Genomic DNA, 15,440 nt, shown 5'->3' with positions numbered 1-15,440 from the left:
CTTGTGCAGCTAGAGAAATGGCAATATAAGAAGCAAAATTCATTGCATTCAATTGCATTACATTATTTGCAGTCACTTGGCAGACACTCTTGCACAACATACAGGACTGAAGAAGCAGAGTTACTCACAGGATTGCAAACATGCAGCATCAGCAAGACAAAAAGGGCCATTAATAATCAATAAGTGAAATGTTAGCCTAACAAACGGCTATTTGCATTGTAACAGAAGAAGGGACCTCCGGATAACTATCTTTACATAGCTATACCTATAACATTATCCAAAAGGAAATTTGGAGAAAGAAAGAAAAAATATACCTAAGGGAGATGAGGGACCCGTGGTGCAATCTGAAGAGGTGATTCTTCAGTCTGCATCAGAAGCCAAGGAAGTTGTGCTGTCCTGACTGCAGTGGGAAGCTCATTAAACCACGGGCCAGAACAGACAGGAGAGATGACCTGGAAGTGTAGGCATGGGGGGGTGCCTGATGCCCAGAGGCAGCAGAATGTAGAGATCTAGTTGGTCAGTAGGATCTGATGATATTTTGAGGATATTACACAGCTGTTTAGATGTTCAATAGTCTTGCACCAAGGTTCAGAATTTGATGCGAGTTGATGTAGGTAGCCAGTGGGAGATGAGAAGAGGAGTGACATGGCTGAGTCTGGGGAGGTAGTAGATCAGACGAGCAGCAGCATTCTGGATGAGCCGCAGAGGTCTCATGGCGGAGGCAGGGAAGGCAGCAAGGAGGGAGTGGCAATTGTCCAGGCAGGAGATGATCAGTGCCTGGACCAAGAGCTGGATTGTGAAGGAAAGGGAGAGAAAGACAGTTTCAAAGACACATTAAGTTTTAAGAATGAGCTCGCTGGGTGGGGACTGTGCCCACACTTTCTCAGGGAGAAACATAGCTTACGTGACCGGCACCCAAGTGTAAAACACATATGAGTCATCTATTCACTTCTACCACCCTCGTCACTGCCGTTCAAGTATTTCACGACAAATACTGACACCTGGGAGGTCTGAAAGCAGCATTTTATTTCCTTTCCAATTACACGGAACTGATAAAAGCATGTTGATGACTCATTTTGTATGCACACAAATATTCCTCCCACCTGGAAATATACATACTTAAATATACTTATTTGTACATTCAATTTTGCAAGGACTGCAGTCACGATTAAAAAAGCTAACAAGAATTATTTAGAATTTCTGATTCTCCATTAAGAAAGACATGGATATCTTGTGATTTCCTGATGAAGAAAGTGCCACAACAGTAATGACTTTAAAAAGTTGTCGAGAAAATTATGAGTGTAATTGCCGTGAATGATAAATTGCAAAAAACAACGGAAGGTAGCACAACAGTGATCTCTCCCAAATTGAGGAATACATGGGGAAAATGTGTGCATAAGTCCTGTGGGGATTATTTGGGATACTCCAATTACCATATATATAGGAATATCTGCACCCATCATATATCACGGTGCATGTAAACAGCTTATTCAGAACTATGATTGTAAGCAGGATGAGGACCATTATCCAGACTACCATGCGCGTAAATCAAGTCATTGTAATAAATACTCTGAAGAAAAATGTTTGTGGGCCCAACAGTCCTGGTGAAAGTGAACCTGGGTGGTTAAGGGGGAGAAGTGGGTAGCAGGACTCTGATCAACTTAAACTGGACTATGTCAGGTCTCCTGTGAATCCCACCCACTCTGGAGCCCTCACATCTACTGTATATAACATTTCATAGAAGCAGAGCGAACAGCACCATTGGGAGCAGTCCAAGTAGGTCTACAGCGTACAGTATGTGGACGTGTCCTTATAATGTTTAAAAGCTCATAACTCATGTCTCTGCAGCTGTATTGTTGCTGGGTTAATAGGAGCAACTACAAATGGGCTGGGGTGGGGGGGGAGTGGGGGGGGGGGGTGGAGTGGGGTAACTGGGACACTTTGTGCCGAGCCCAGGCCCAAGGGGTGCGCAGGATATGGGGTGTAACTATTTTTAATTTGTTACAAAATATGTTGTGGGGGGAGGAGAGGGGGATCCCAATATATGCTGCCCCAGGCTTGAGAATAGCTGTGGTCTGGGGAGAAACATACCAGCGTATATCTTCTTGACCATATAGTGCAGCTCAGACTGCACAATACCATTTCTTATGATACAGTGATCCATCCATCCATCCATTATCTATACCTGCTTAACCTGGGCAGGGTCGGGGGGGTGCTGGAGCCTATCCCAGCATGCATTGGGCGAGAGGCAAGAATACACCCTGGACAGGCCCCACACAGAAAGGCCCAGGTTGAACCCAGAATGTTCTTGCTGTGAGGCGACAGTGATACCCACTGCACCATAGTGCCGCCCTGATACAGTGATGAAAGTGTCAAATATTAAAACAAATGAATTGAATTGATTATGTCACCTACTAATGCACAGGTGTCAAACTGCAGTCCTGGAGGGCCGCAGTGTCTGCTGGGTTTTGGGGCTTCGTGGCACAGGTGCTTCATATATTGTCATCGATTAGCTACAGATCCCCCCAACTTCTTCTCAAGGCCTTAATTGGAAGCTAATTGAAAGGTAACCACAAAAAAAAAACCCTTGGGATTCAGTGTGATACCACTGTACTGATGTTAAAAACTAATTTGTATAAAAATGGTTATTTCCTTTTAGTTACCTTTTAATTAAATTTGATCAAACGGCAGAAGTCGCAAGTGAGTCGTCACTGTGTCTGACTGCATTTAATGCACCCTGTTAGATTTGGGAAGCAAAATGTCACTTGCTGAAACAAACAATGCTTTCATATAGGTGCAGACATAGATAGCCTCAGGGGTGTTTTCTTTACAGTGAGCAGCACCTCACTTGTTTGTCCTTTGAAGCTGTAACGTGTGTTACATAGTCTTTATTGGTGTGATGGATTTGTGCAACTAATGCTAGAACACTGGATAATGTTGCTTATTGTTTGCCACATAATTTATGAGGACCAATGTGTGCTCAGTTCTGCAACCGATATGCATACCCAGCTCCTCCCCAAATCTGTTGGGCTGAGCATTGATACGTTCAGTAGCCACAATTTGAATTTTGAGCTTGTATATGCAAACTCTAACTCAAACTCATGTTATGTCCCTTTGTGTAACATTGCAATTTACAACAGGGCATTAATTAAATATGCATGACCATGTTTCAATTTCATATTAAATGATTTTTATTATGCTTTTCTGGTCATTGTGTTTCATGATACTGTAAGTCAGTTGGGGAAAAGCTGAGAGACTGCTGAGAGGCAAGGCTGAGTGATTCATTTAACCAGTTTCTTTTTATTCAAAGCACCAAGGCTCTTCACTATTACTAATGGTTGCAGAAAATGCAAGGTACAGACTTTTATGGGGTCATAAGGTACAATACTTTCAAGTAAATAGAGTAAATAGTGTTATTGTTATGTCAATGTCTGTAGGAACTGTCGCCTTCTGAAAACTGTAAGAACATCTTTTAGGCACCAAAAAGAAACAACAACAAAAAAAAAAAACGTTGACTTTATGATGTTCCACAGTAATGACAGGAAAATTCAAACCCTGACGAACTTAATTACTATGCATGTATATATACAGCAGAATATTTCAGTGGTAATTACTGCAATTGATACTCATGTTATAACTTATGTTCTATTGTGTGCTACTATTTCATATTATGATTATGTAAAACAAAATACTTGCATACGTTCACTAGACTGCACAGATGAAATAAAACTACCTTTGCTTCAATAAATGTATTCTATAACCTAAATAACTGCAGATTCTTCAGGTCCTGGGAATTTAAAGTAAGTGCAAATCAAAGAACAAAGATATTGTAAGAACTCTGAACACTTTTTTGTATGGATATGAGTATGAAGGGTGGTGAGAGAATATATAATTGGGGAACTCCCTGATTTGAATGTGTGCTTAATGTAATCATTGGCTGAGAAGATGTTGTGAATACGTTCAGCTATTATAAAAACCATATGAATGGACAGAACAAAGAATTCTGATATAGTGTGACAAGCAGGTGTCAAGGGGTCTCACTGAAGTCCATTGGTTTCAGAGAAAGGGTCACAGGTGGGGAGCATGCCTAAGGGAGTGGCCAAGACAAAAAAAGTTTTTAAAAAGTTTGGTTTACTTTTTTTTTTTGTCTTGGCCACACCTTTAAACATGCCCCCCACCTGTGACACTTCTGAGATCCGGTGTGAAGAACCGTCCATTCATCCATTTTCGATACCCGCTTATCCTGGGCAGGGTCACGGGGGTTGCTGCAGCCTATCCCAGCATACATTGGGCAAGAGAAAAGTATATACCTTGGACAGGCTGTCAATCCATCACAGGGCAACAAACCAGTCAGTACTTTCTCTTTTTACTTGCCACAATGTTAGGTGAAGAGGCTTTCAGGAGCAAAAAGACGCCATTGTACTGGTATTTTTAATTGACAATTAGGATATCAAAGCGTATCAAAGGTGTATTGAGGCAACCATGCCCTGAAGCCAAGCAATTTTCTGATATGAGGAACTGGCATGAAAGTCCACTCATCACCAGCTAAGAGCTTAGCACTACATCAGAGATGAAAGTCAAATAAAACAAACATGCACCCTCACAAAGCATCACTGCAAGACTAAATGGAAATTACATTTTGCATCAAAAGACACACCATCATTCTGTTTATGTGAGCATGATTTTATAAAATATATTTCTTATTAAAGGAAGAGATTCGAAAATCTCTGCATGTACTCCCTGCCAAAGTACTCTGCTAGTGTGTCAAGTGCAGATATCAGGAACAGCTCAAAACACTGACACAGTGATAGTCATGAAAATCAATAGGATTTGATTTTATTAAAAAGCCAAAATAACAATATATGCAGTTGTGTTCTCCCCAGTACATTGAGTGCTAAGCAAGCAGAATGATATGCTAATATTAAATAACACGGCATGCTATTTGCACAATTCTATGAAATGAAATGCATATTTCCCTTGGCCTGAAAACTTCCAATTAGTCATAAGTCAACTCCCACCAGTCCTGTTTGCTGTTGCATGTACTGCAGCTCTTGCCAGTCTTGTTTCAATTAAAAAGAAAATGATGCCATCAGTAAACAAAGTAAGTGTCGGGGGATTTATATATATATATATATATATATATATATATACATATATATATATATATATATATATATCCCAGTATGTTGACCATTACAGTATATAGAATTTAAATTAAGAATTGTAACTAACATTCAGATCAACTGTCAAAATCAATCCGACAATAAAGAAACTTCACATAGATATCTTATATAAAAAATGCTGTTAACATCGTCCAAAAACCCAATGCAGTATATGCTAGTCATTAAAAACTTTATTAAAATGTGCTGTTAACACAATTTAGTTTGACTAGAAGTTTTGCTGATCAGACATTCTTCCAAAATCCCCATTTTATTTCCATAGAAAGTTATTATGCAAATTGCAATGATTTTTTATCTAAACACAGAGCAAGCGTTCATTGAGTTCATGTCATTTGTTAAGGAGGGCAAGAAGCCAAACCCTTATCTTGGAGATGAACTTAGAGGGACTTTCAACTTTCAAGTTAACATCAAAACTACCATTTTTGAAAGTCTAACATAATTTGTTTATTCATTTATTACAACACTTCACCATGTGTTCAAGGTGAAGAAACAAACATGTCACAAAATACAAGGGCTTCATTTCCAACAGGTTTAATTTCCAAGGGCAATTTCAGGTCATTAGGTTCTGTAGTATAACAATTCAATGCTAAAGCAGATTAAACACATTTGTTCATATTTGTTTGCAACACTCTAAATGTGCTGTTAACAGTATTAATAATTAAATTTATTTTCTGCTCTCTACAACATGAAACAGAGTCCACATTTGTTAACAAGGTACAGTACAAATGCTGTTTAATTTGCATTCCTTACTTTTAATCTTCATCTAAACTTCTAATTTCCTGTCTCTCTTATATGGTACAATAGGTGTTTGCATCTTTGCCAGGTTTATTCCCAGGAAAAAAAAAAACAACGTCCTTTAATATCAGCATGAATATTTGTTCTCTTTTGTGTAATGTTTGTTTCTCGTCCACTTCCAACATTTCTGGAAAAACACTGCTTGTCTGTTTATTGTATCGACTGCTTTTTTGGAGGTTGTTCACTGAATACTTTACCTATTTTGAATACTTCAAAAGTTGTTGACTGAAAATGTCACGTTTAAGGGGAAAATCTATATCTATTATTATATTTCTCTTAGACAGTGTGTACTTTTTTTGTTGCCTATGTTTTGAGGAACAAGTGATCATTTATGAGATCTGTAAAGACGAATGCCTTGTTCCTACGCCTATCAAAGAATAACAGCAGCATAACCATAACCATCATAGCACTACTCTCCCACATATTGAGCCACTCATATTATAGATGTTATCTGCTTCCTGCTCACTCAGTTTATATTCAGAATCAGGTGCGCGTACATAATACCAAAATAAAGTATTCTATAGCAGTTGATCGACATTCTAGGTGTAACAGGTCTTCACAATTATTTTGTTTTATTAGTATTTCATAAATGATGAAAAAACAAAACACACACACAAACACACATTCACACACGCACTCACACACACCCACCCGTGGCACAGAATTATAAAGTAAATATCAAAATGGACGGAGAGGTGTGAATGTGATTCACCTTTGTTGCTTTACTTTCTGAAGTATATACATTTTCCTAAGCTAATTTCTTTGATGAATCCAGCCAAACAAACACCTATATTATGGAGTGACTAAAGTTGATCTGGGCTTTTTAAATAAGAGCCAATAAACACAGCTGCATCAAATCTCTCATTTGTAGATGCTGAATTGTGCTGCATTAGTCCTGTTCAAGGACCAGAAAGAAAAGGGGAGGGGGGCAGAGAGCAAGGTCCTTCAAGAAAACATGTTCCTCAGCTACTAATACTGAATATTGCCACTTGGAATTCCCCTCCAGCATGATGTCAATTCACGAGCAGATAAAACGAATGAAATTTGAATAACTGTACGGCAGAGCAGCCCCAGGTGCTTGCGCTTACTCAGAACTGATCCCTCTGCGGCGATAAGCCACCGGACAGGAAGACACACAAACCCGAGCCTATTCCTGAGGAATAACTCGAAAGCACGGCGTTCGTTTCGCAGCGATGGAAACTTTGAGGCGCAGTCGCCTGTTTTTTTACCACTCTCCTTACATGTTGGCCAGACTGCGGTCGCGTCCAGTCTTTCGAACGACGGCGAACATCAGCGGAGAAGACAGGCGATTGTCCGCAGCACCTGGTGTCAGACTGTGGGCCCTCTTTTCCCTGTGGGACATTTACGCCACTCCCTAATCGCTCATTTCACAACTCCTCCTGCCAGGTGTCATCTCCGCGTACGATGCTCAGTCTCTGGCCGCCTGGTGGGAAAGGGTTTGCGGCTAGCTCCCCCCCCCGGCAGCCACACTCTCATCACTGCACGCAGCAGATCTGAGACCGGCGCCCCCTTGAGACACCACGGGGAACCTGCACTTCAAGGCGACAGATATCCTTGTGCGAGACATTGAAGACTCGCCCGGTTTCAGGCTGACTAGATGCACAACTGTCAGCTTACACTTAAGGTCTTAAACTTAAGCACTCCTGTTAGCGACTTCACTTGGAGAAGCTCAGCTGAAGCTGTGCCTAATTTACTGCAGTGCCAAAGCTCGGCTGTTGACAGGTACATTGAAAATCATGCAAATATTGTAACTTATTTTATGGTGATTTTTTTCCATCTTTGGTCAAAAATACTAAGATAACAGTGATGGGTTTCAACACTTACTCATCTTTACTCAGGTATTAGCTGGAAATACGCCATTTGTTCAATGCATTACTGCAGGCCATGCAAATCTTATGCAAAGTGCTCCAAAGCACCTGTGAATCGCTATACCTGGAAAAGACAATTTCCCTCTGGCTGTGTGCGTGTGTGTGTGCGCGTACGGACGTGTGTGCGCACATGCTGTGTGTGTGTGTCGGTATGGCTGTGTGTGTGTGTGTCTGTGTGCACATGCAGTGTGTGTTTGAGTGCCTGCACATGTATGTGAGAGAAAAAAATGGAAAGACAGACAGAGAGGGAGCGAGGGAGGAAGAGAGAGAGAGTCCCTCCAGGTCACTGAACACCGAAAACCCATGTTTTAATAACTGTAACAGATGATAGCAGTTTCCACTGACTGCCTGAAGGGTAGAAAGAAACATGCAGACAAATGAGATTTTTCTCAACTGCACAATTTATTCACACATTATTCAAACTGCTCCGTTCATAACTCATTCAGACTTCTACAAGGCTTTGTGCAGCGCTTGACTGATTCACAGATGGATCTACAGAGTCTGCAGACACTGAGTGACACGGTTTAAAAGGGACTAAGGATAATACAACGGTACAAAGGGAAAAAATCCACAGGGAGAATGCTGGATGGATGTCTCAGGGGTTTATATATCAGCAAACGTCCCACTGCTAACGTGTGTCCAGTGACGTGTCCGACAAAAAATTCTCCCTTGTGAAGAATTCCATACTTTTACATCTTTTATACGCTAGCCCACTTCTTTCCCCCAAATCTGGAATGGCCGATCGTGCTCATGCCGTAATACTGTTAGCCAACTCCATCGTCAAAAACACGCATGTGCTCTCCACCAGAACGTATGTTGTCATAGTCACTCTGTCCTCTGAGTCAGAGGTAGTCGACCGATTACGCGTCTTCCATGGATGCGGGCCACATTCAGTGCTGGCACGGCCCAGATTCCATACCAGACCGTGCACTGGAACGGTGCCTTAACAGGATGAGCCACCCAGCAGCCCGTTAGCAATACTTTCTGGTATTTTCCAGATATGCTAAAAATCAATTTCAAGCTTTTGAGAAAATACTGTGGTGCTTGCGAAACACGATGACATAATGCCGTTTCCGTCTGAGAGGCCCGGTCATGTCCAGTCCAATCACAAGGAGACACAGACGGGGGCTGCACTCCCAGATATCCTCACGTCCTGTAGCAGCACAGCATGTCCCCTCCTTCCAAATCCCCGGACCACAGCACCTGTTAAGGAAGCGTATAATTTCATGCTTCAGATGTCTCTTCATGGTTAAAAACATCATTGTTCCATCATAACTAGCCTACCTTCTGCAGTCAAAAACCTGAGAAAAGCCACTGCAAAATCAAGTACAAGCAAACTGCAAGTGGGCTCCCACTATGAGGTATTTAACAGTATCCTTCCATCTACCAGTGCTTTACGATGGGCTCCCTTTGACCTTTCAGGAAAGGTTTCCCTTTGAGCGCAGTACACCTGTGGAAAACGGAATATAAAAACTGCGTATCCTCAAACATGAGATGAGATTTGTACAGATATTTTTTAGTGGCCCATAGCATAAAAAATGTTGAGCGTAACATGCAAGAACGCCCATCATGTTTTGCTTTGAGTTCATATGGCATGTTGTATTCCATCCAATCATTAATAGAGTCATTATTGAGTGTTTGTTTCTTACTTGATATTAAGCCAGTGGTGGGCCATTCAATGTTGGGTCACAACAATGTAGGAGGTAGATTTTTTAAAAATATAGGAAACAGCAGTGTTTATACATAATTTCCACTGGTGCATTTGTTATTGGAACTCATTAGAATTATTTGTGGAGGCCCTCACTTACTAATTCTATTATTACCATTAGACTGCCAACCCGCTTCCCTCTGGAAATCAGACACATCTCAGGATGGTCTGGTGGTCGCTGCAGACAATTTCCTGTGTAGAATGAGCACTCGATATAAAGGTGGGAAAACTGCTATCGCTCAGTCGCTGATACTCCTCACTGACTAATAAATGATACATAAAACAGCAGGAGCGAGTAAATTCTATCACTGAAAAAGGGGTAGGAGTGCAGCTGTGCCCGTTGCATAACTTACAGGAAAAAATACAGACAGACAAAGAAAATGAATCATCTCATGTTGAGACTGAAATAAACCTGAATCAGACAAATAATCACATGATTCAAACTATGGAATGAAATCGTTCTGGCGTGTGTAAATACTACTGAATTACAAACTTGTATAAATCAATAGTGTTTTACAGGTTGTAGATCCGGAGAATTTTCAAATACAAAACTTGTTTGGGCTGCCATGTACTACCAAGAACTTCCTGTTCTGAACCAATCAAAACATTTTGCGATTAATGAGTCCGTTTTTACTTTTTTTTTTACTGACCACATGGTAGCTCCACCCGTATGGAGTTGATGAACACTGACTTTTCCATTTCTCTTAAAAGCATGTGCATATTTCATTCAGCTCCTTGAAATCAAGCCCTCAGTAAAGGGACTACATGTTCTAACCATTTGAATATGGTGAGAACTAAGACGTAAAAAGCCAGCGTGGTTTAAAATAATGCCCTTCTGCAATATATTCCATTGAGAAAAAAGGTGACACCCTTTTCAAAAAACAAATAGGCTACACCACACAAAGTAGAACAGAAATAGGAATGACTCATTTTTTTCGTTTTATTTAATTTTCATAATCCTCAACTTGTCATCATAAGCTTTGATATGACGTCACTATCCTAAATCACCCACGGCTTTCTTTCTGAATAACTGCCCAGTTGGAGTTGAGAAATAATTGAGGTGGTGCAGGTGTTGGTTGAATGCTGATACTGTTATGTAAACTGGAAGTATACTTGTACATAGAACTGTTCATGAAGCAGACAAAACCTTTAACTTCCGTGCATTTTAGACATATTTAAGAGACAAGTAGGAAGGCTGTTAAGGTGCTGTTGAACTCTTGCGCAAGGTACTTAACCCAAATTGCCTCTTTAAACATCATGAATTATAAAGGAGCAGCTAAAGATTAAAAATAGAAAATGATGCAAGTTACATATGCTTTGGATAAGTGAGTCTTCTAAGCAAATGAATAATGTAATGTGATATAACCAAGGGCCTTTAGTCCTCAACAGAGTGAGTGACTCAATATTGTCCAGAAAGTTACTCTTCCTTCATACTCCAAGTCACAGCCATCAAAACATCTTCTTTGATTATGCTGACAATACAGGCGGTTTTTACATCACTGATGACCTAAGATCACAAGGGAGAGATGCCCCTGGATTCAATAAACATTTGTCCTTAACTTGCTCACAATTGCATGCAAGTGCTAGTTTTTCTTTTCTTCACAAACACAGCTTGACAAGCACAGCAATTACCAAAATTTATGGGGAAAAAAACTGTTTACACTGAGAAAACTAACACTTGTCTGTATTCGTTTGTCAAGTTAAGTACAACTGTTGACTGAACCCAAGCAATTGTCCCCCATGCTTGAGGACAAGAGGCAGGAATGAGACACATAAACAAATCCACTTAAAGGCCTTTCTGGAATGTTCTGAAGCATTATCGTCAGGTTTTACACTTCCAACACACGTGTAGCTACAACTGTTTAAGCCAGTCAATGCATAACTGCTGCTATCAAAGCACTTCACAACTGCAATTTTCATGTCTAAATGACAACATTTGTAAAGGTGCATTTATCTGTGATATGAATTAGAGCCACGATATCGCCTGCATTCACCGCCAGGAGGCCAATTAAGTTTTTGACATGAAAACTGAATCAGCATGAGCAACACGTCACTGTAACTGAACATTTTCTTGAGACCTTTAAGGCTCAGAACTGAGTACTGTAAAACGTGATCTGAAAAAGGTGGATACACCATGAGAGAATGTAGGGAAAAACGTGCTTTTCACAAGACAGACATGCAAAGCAGTGAAATATTTATGGTTGTAGTTTTTTGAGTCCCGTGAGAATGCAAAGCGGAGTGGAAAAAACTCTGTTTGATTTGGCCTTTGGGGCTCAGAATGAATATGCCGAGTTATCGTCCCAGCATCTACTATGCATACCTTTGAAACATGACAGCACATGGAGAGGAACTTGCTTTAAGGCCTTCTCCTCAGGCTCTTTCAGTCAAATGAAGGTTCAGCTTCAGCACCTTGTAGGGATACTACTCCATACAATGTATACAAATAACTATATTAATAAAGCAATATAATTTAGTTGCATTTACAGTAACTATAACAGAACAGGTTTACCAGTCTAGCTCTACTAGTGATCATTCCATTTCCAACTGACTTAAAATATTTTGAAGCATTGAGAATGTGGAGAATTAAATTTTTAAAAATTTGTTACACTTAGGTTATATTTTCTCAGTTAGAATCTCCGTTGAAACTTTTTAGGTTCATTTGAATTTACCTAAAAATGTTCAGTTCATCCAATTGTTCAGTTTTTGGTTTATCCAATGAAGCATTTTTTTCAGTGAGGAAAGTTACTATTGAAAACTGTTCAGGAAACGTCCGACTGAAGAGCTGAAATAAAATTCTATTCCAATGAATAGCTAGAAAAAAATATGAAAAGAGAAAGACCATAGTGTATGAATCATTTTTTGACCATCAAATTCGACAATTTAAATCCAAATGCAAGCGATGCAGGTCCGTCTATCTACAACACTTGAGTTTATGTTCGCATTAAAGGGCACCCAATTTGCATGAATAACCAAATTGTGCCACAAATTAGGATACAACCGTTTCCTTGATCTTGGACATGATGAAAAAATATTGATTTGCATCGCAACCTAGAAAGGGTTTCCAAATCGCCATGCAAACTATCCCAAAACCTGTGCGGCAACAGCCAGAGAGTCAGAAACATCTTTCAGTTCAGTTAGAGCCTCATCTGTGAATCTTGTCTCCACAGGTTTCTCACTGGCAAGCACCTGCTTTATTTACGGGGTTGAGCTGAATCTCAAAATGTTTCTGTGGACTCAAGCAGTCAGATTAAAAAAAAAAAATCATTTTGAACATTATTTCTCCAATTTGGAATCACAGTTGTCAACCATCCCATCACTGCAACACCCCCTGTCAGTTCCTGGGATATGCATCCTACAAATCATGCAGCTAGCCTCTTTTCACTCCGCAAGCCACCAGCTGAACAGTACAGCCATTGCACTGGATGACTGTACAAAGTACACAATGCTATACAGCTCTCATTGCTGGCATTTGAATTATTAATGAGTACATTTCATCTGTTCAATACTATTATAATACAGTATGTCAAATATGGGATTCATTTGATATGTCTATTGTTGATGTCCATTGTACCAATTGCAATTGTTCCCTGTATTCAGCTGTCATTTTTCATCCAAAAAAGTGTTTCATAACCTTATAGCTCTATATTCCTCCTGACAACCCTTAGCTGCAGCAAAAACCAGAACTGGTTCAATTTACTGTCCTCTTGTGACAGATAGAATGCTATTTTCAGATTCAGGGAAAGAGGGGTGGACCTGTGCTTTCACATTCCTCATATAATACACAGCCGTGTGAGCTTACCCTAATCTAGTCATAAGTGCCCAGAAATCACTTATTACTCACAAAGGCCTAGAATCAGAAATGCTCTGCCCTTCTTTGAGCAGAAAGCCCAAGATGTTTATCACAGAACCGGCAACTGGGCCACCTGCAGGGAAGAAATTGATATTCGGTGCAACCTCCATCTCTTTTTGAAAGCTCAGTTACGAGATGTTGTTTCATTTTCACAGAACCCCATGAGATCAGCAGTCTTCAGGAAGGCGTTCGCATGATGCTTCTGGTGTTTCGACCTGGTTTGCAGAGGGGGGGGGAAGGGGAAAGGCCAGGGGAAGTCCCTGAGCTCAGGGGAAGAGTGAGTAAGAGCACGCTCCTAAAAACCCTCCTGCCCCAAATACCTTTTTGAGCCATCCACAGTACTTGGGTCAGGAAATGAAAACTATGGTTCAGAGACCTGTGGACAGTAACCTCTGTGGAAAAAAACTGTGAGGAAACTGTCACCCCCTCTAACATCAGTGTCTGCAATGCTGACCTGTCACTGTTTAACGATCACATTATATGAGCGTTTTACTAGCAGGTATCATGTTTGTCTTCAGAGTTCAAATGCTAGGTTAAAGAAAAAATGTGTAAGTTTGGACACATTTTTTCCCCTTCTTTATTAATCACAATGATTAAATACAAAATGGGGTGACATTTACTGTTAGTCAGACTAGGGGTTGACAATATGATAATTTTACATCGTCACCAGTACACTTTCAGCTGTGATGTTTTTTCATGCTAACTGTGGAGATCATCCTTCAAACATTTCTGAATAACCAGTGTTGCTCGATTTGACACGCTGTTAGTTAGAAATGATAATTCAAGTGAAGGCGACTGATTTTGTTACTATAATGACGTACAACTTCACTAAAGCTGTATATTATAGTATTTTTGGCTGGACCGCAACAGCGGGGCCAGCCCTACAAACGCAAATGTCTGTGACTGAGTGACTGAGTGATGAAGTTACATTATTGGTCGGCCGAGTTATGAAGTTACACCATTGGTCGGCCGGTCCAGCCATATACTAGGTTTTGACCTGGTCTTGTTTAACCTTTGATCCATGGCTGCCTGGAATGTCATGGTTTTGTGACTGCGCAATGACCATACAAAACAATTCTGTAGTAACCATGATTTCATGGTATCAATGAGTAGCATAAATGCACTGCTGTGAAAAATGGAATTAATTGATAATTAGCCCTTACCTTTGAAATCAATGTTTTTTGATTGTGAAGAAATACACTGATGTCAGTTATTCAGATTACAGGCTTTTCAAAACATTTAGAGAAACTGAAAAACTACTTTTTAAACTTTTCAATACAATTTTTAAAACTAACTAGTTTTTAGGTTAACTAGTTTCTTAAAACTAACTTTCATTTTTTTAAACTCGTATATTGATTATGTTTTAATGATTAATAGCCTAAATGTTACTTTGTTTATTAACAATGTTAACACAAAATACCATGATATGTATTGTGTATGACACAAACATCTGAAAAAAGACCCTCTGGCTTTGATATTAACATGCGTGGTGTTCACAGCTTTGTCAAAAAGTACAGTGACTCACCTATTGTACTGCTCAGCTCAGAGCAAGATCAGTGGTGGTGGGTCGGGGGGTAGCTAGTACCTACACTTGCACAGCCCCCAATGTCTGATTTAAGACAGAGGGTTGCATCTTTATCATAAAATAAATTTCTAAAAATAAGAGAAATTATAATTAATAAATAGTATAACTAATAAAGTTATCATTTATGGAATAAAGGGGACATTAAAAGCAAAGAAAAATCTATTCACAACTAGTTCTGATCAAGCAGTAGCCTACATTGATTTCTCTGCAAACAAGCACAGTGATTTCCATGGCCACTAACTCAATATCTCTATAGTCACACACCTGGACACCGCAAAGTATGCCACAAGTTGAAGCATAAAACCAGAAGTGAGATGAGCAGGCATAAATCAAAACCACACCCTCCTGCTCTGTCTCAGTCTATATACTGCTGTAAAAAGTATTTCTGTCATTGTACATTTCACATCCATGATACAGTCATGTATACAAAGCC

General features: G+C 39.9%; 1 long non-coding RNA gene across 5 annotated transcripts in view; it reads right to left on the bottom strand.

Annotated features, from left to right (window-relative positions):
- Positions 1-8,247: 8,247 nt before the first annotated feature.
- Positions 8,248-15,440, bottom strand: part of LOC135252579 (uncharacterized) — a 52,551-nt gene continuing 45,358 nt past the window's right edge. For 3 of the 5 annotated variants that reach the window (XR_010329433.1, XR_010329427.1, XR_010329431.1), the window contains one exon: positions 8,248-9,067. This is a non-coding gene — a long non-coding RNA (uncharacterized LOC135252579). Of the gene's footprint in view, positions 9,068-9,672; positions 9,765-15,440 lie in introns of all 5 variants that reach the window. The other 2 variants (XR_010329428.1, XR_010329430.1) reach the window with 2 other exon arrangements.

The sequence above is a fragment of the Anguilla rostrata genome, chromosome 4, assembly GCF_018555375.3.
Source record: "Anguilla rostrata isolate EN2019 chromosome 4, ASM1855537v3, whole genome shotgun sequence".
NCBI lineage: Eukaryota > Metazoa > Chordata > Actinopteri > Anguilliformes > Anguillidae > Anguilla > Anguilla rostrata.
Note: the sequence above shows the minus strand (reverse complement) of the source record. Positions and strands in the feature narration are given on the sequence as shown.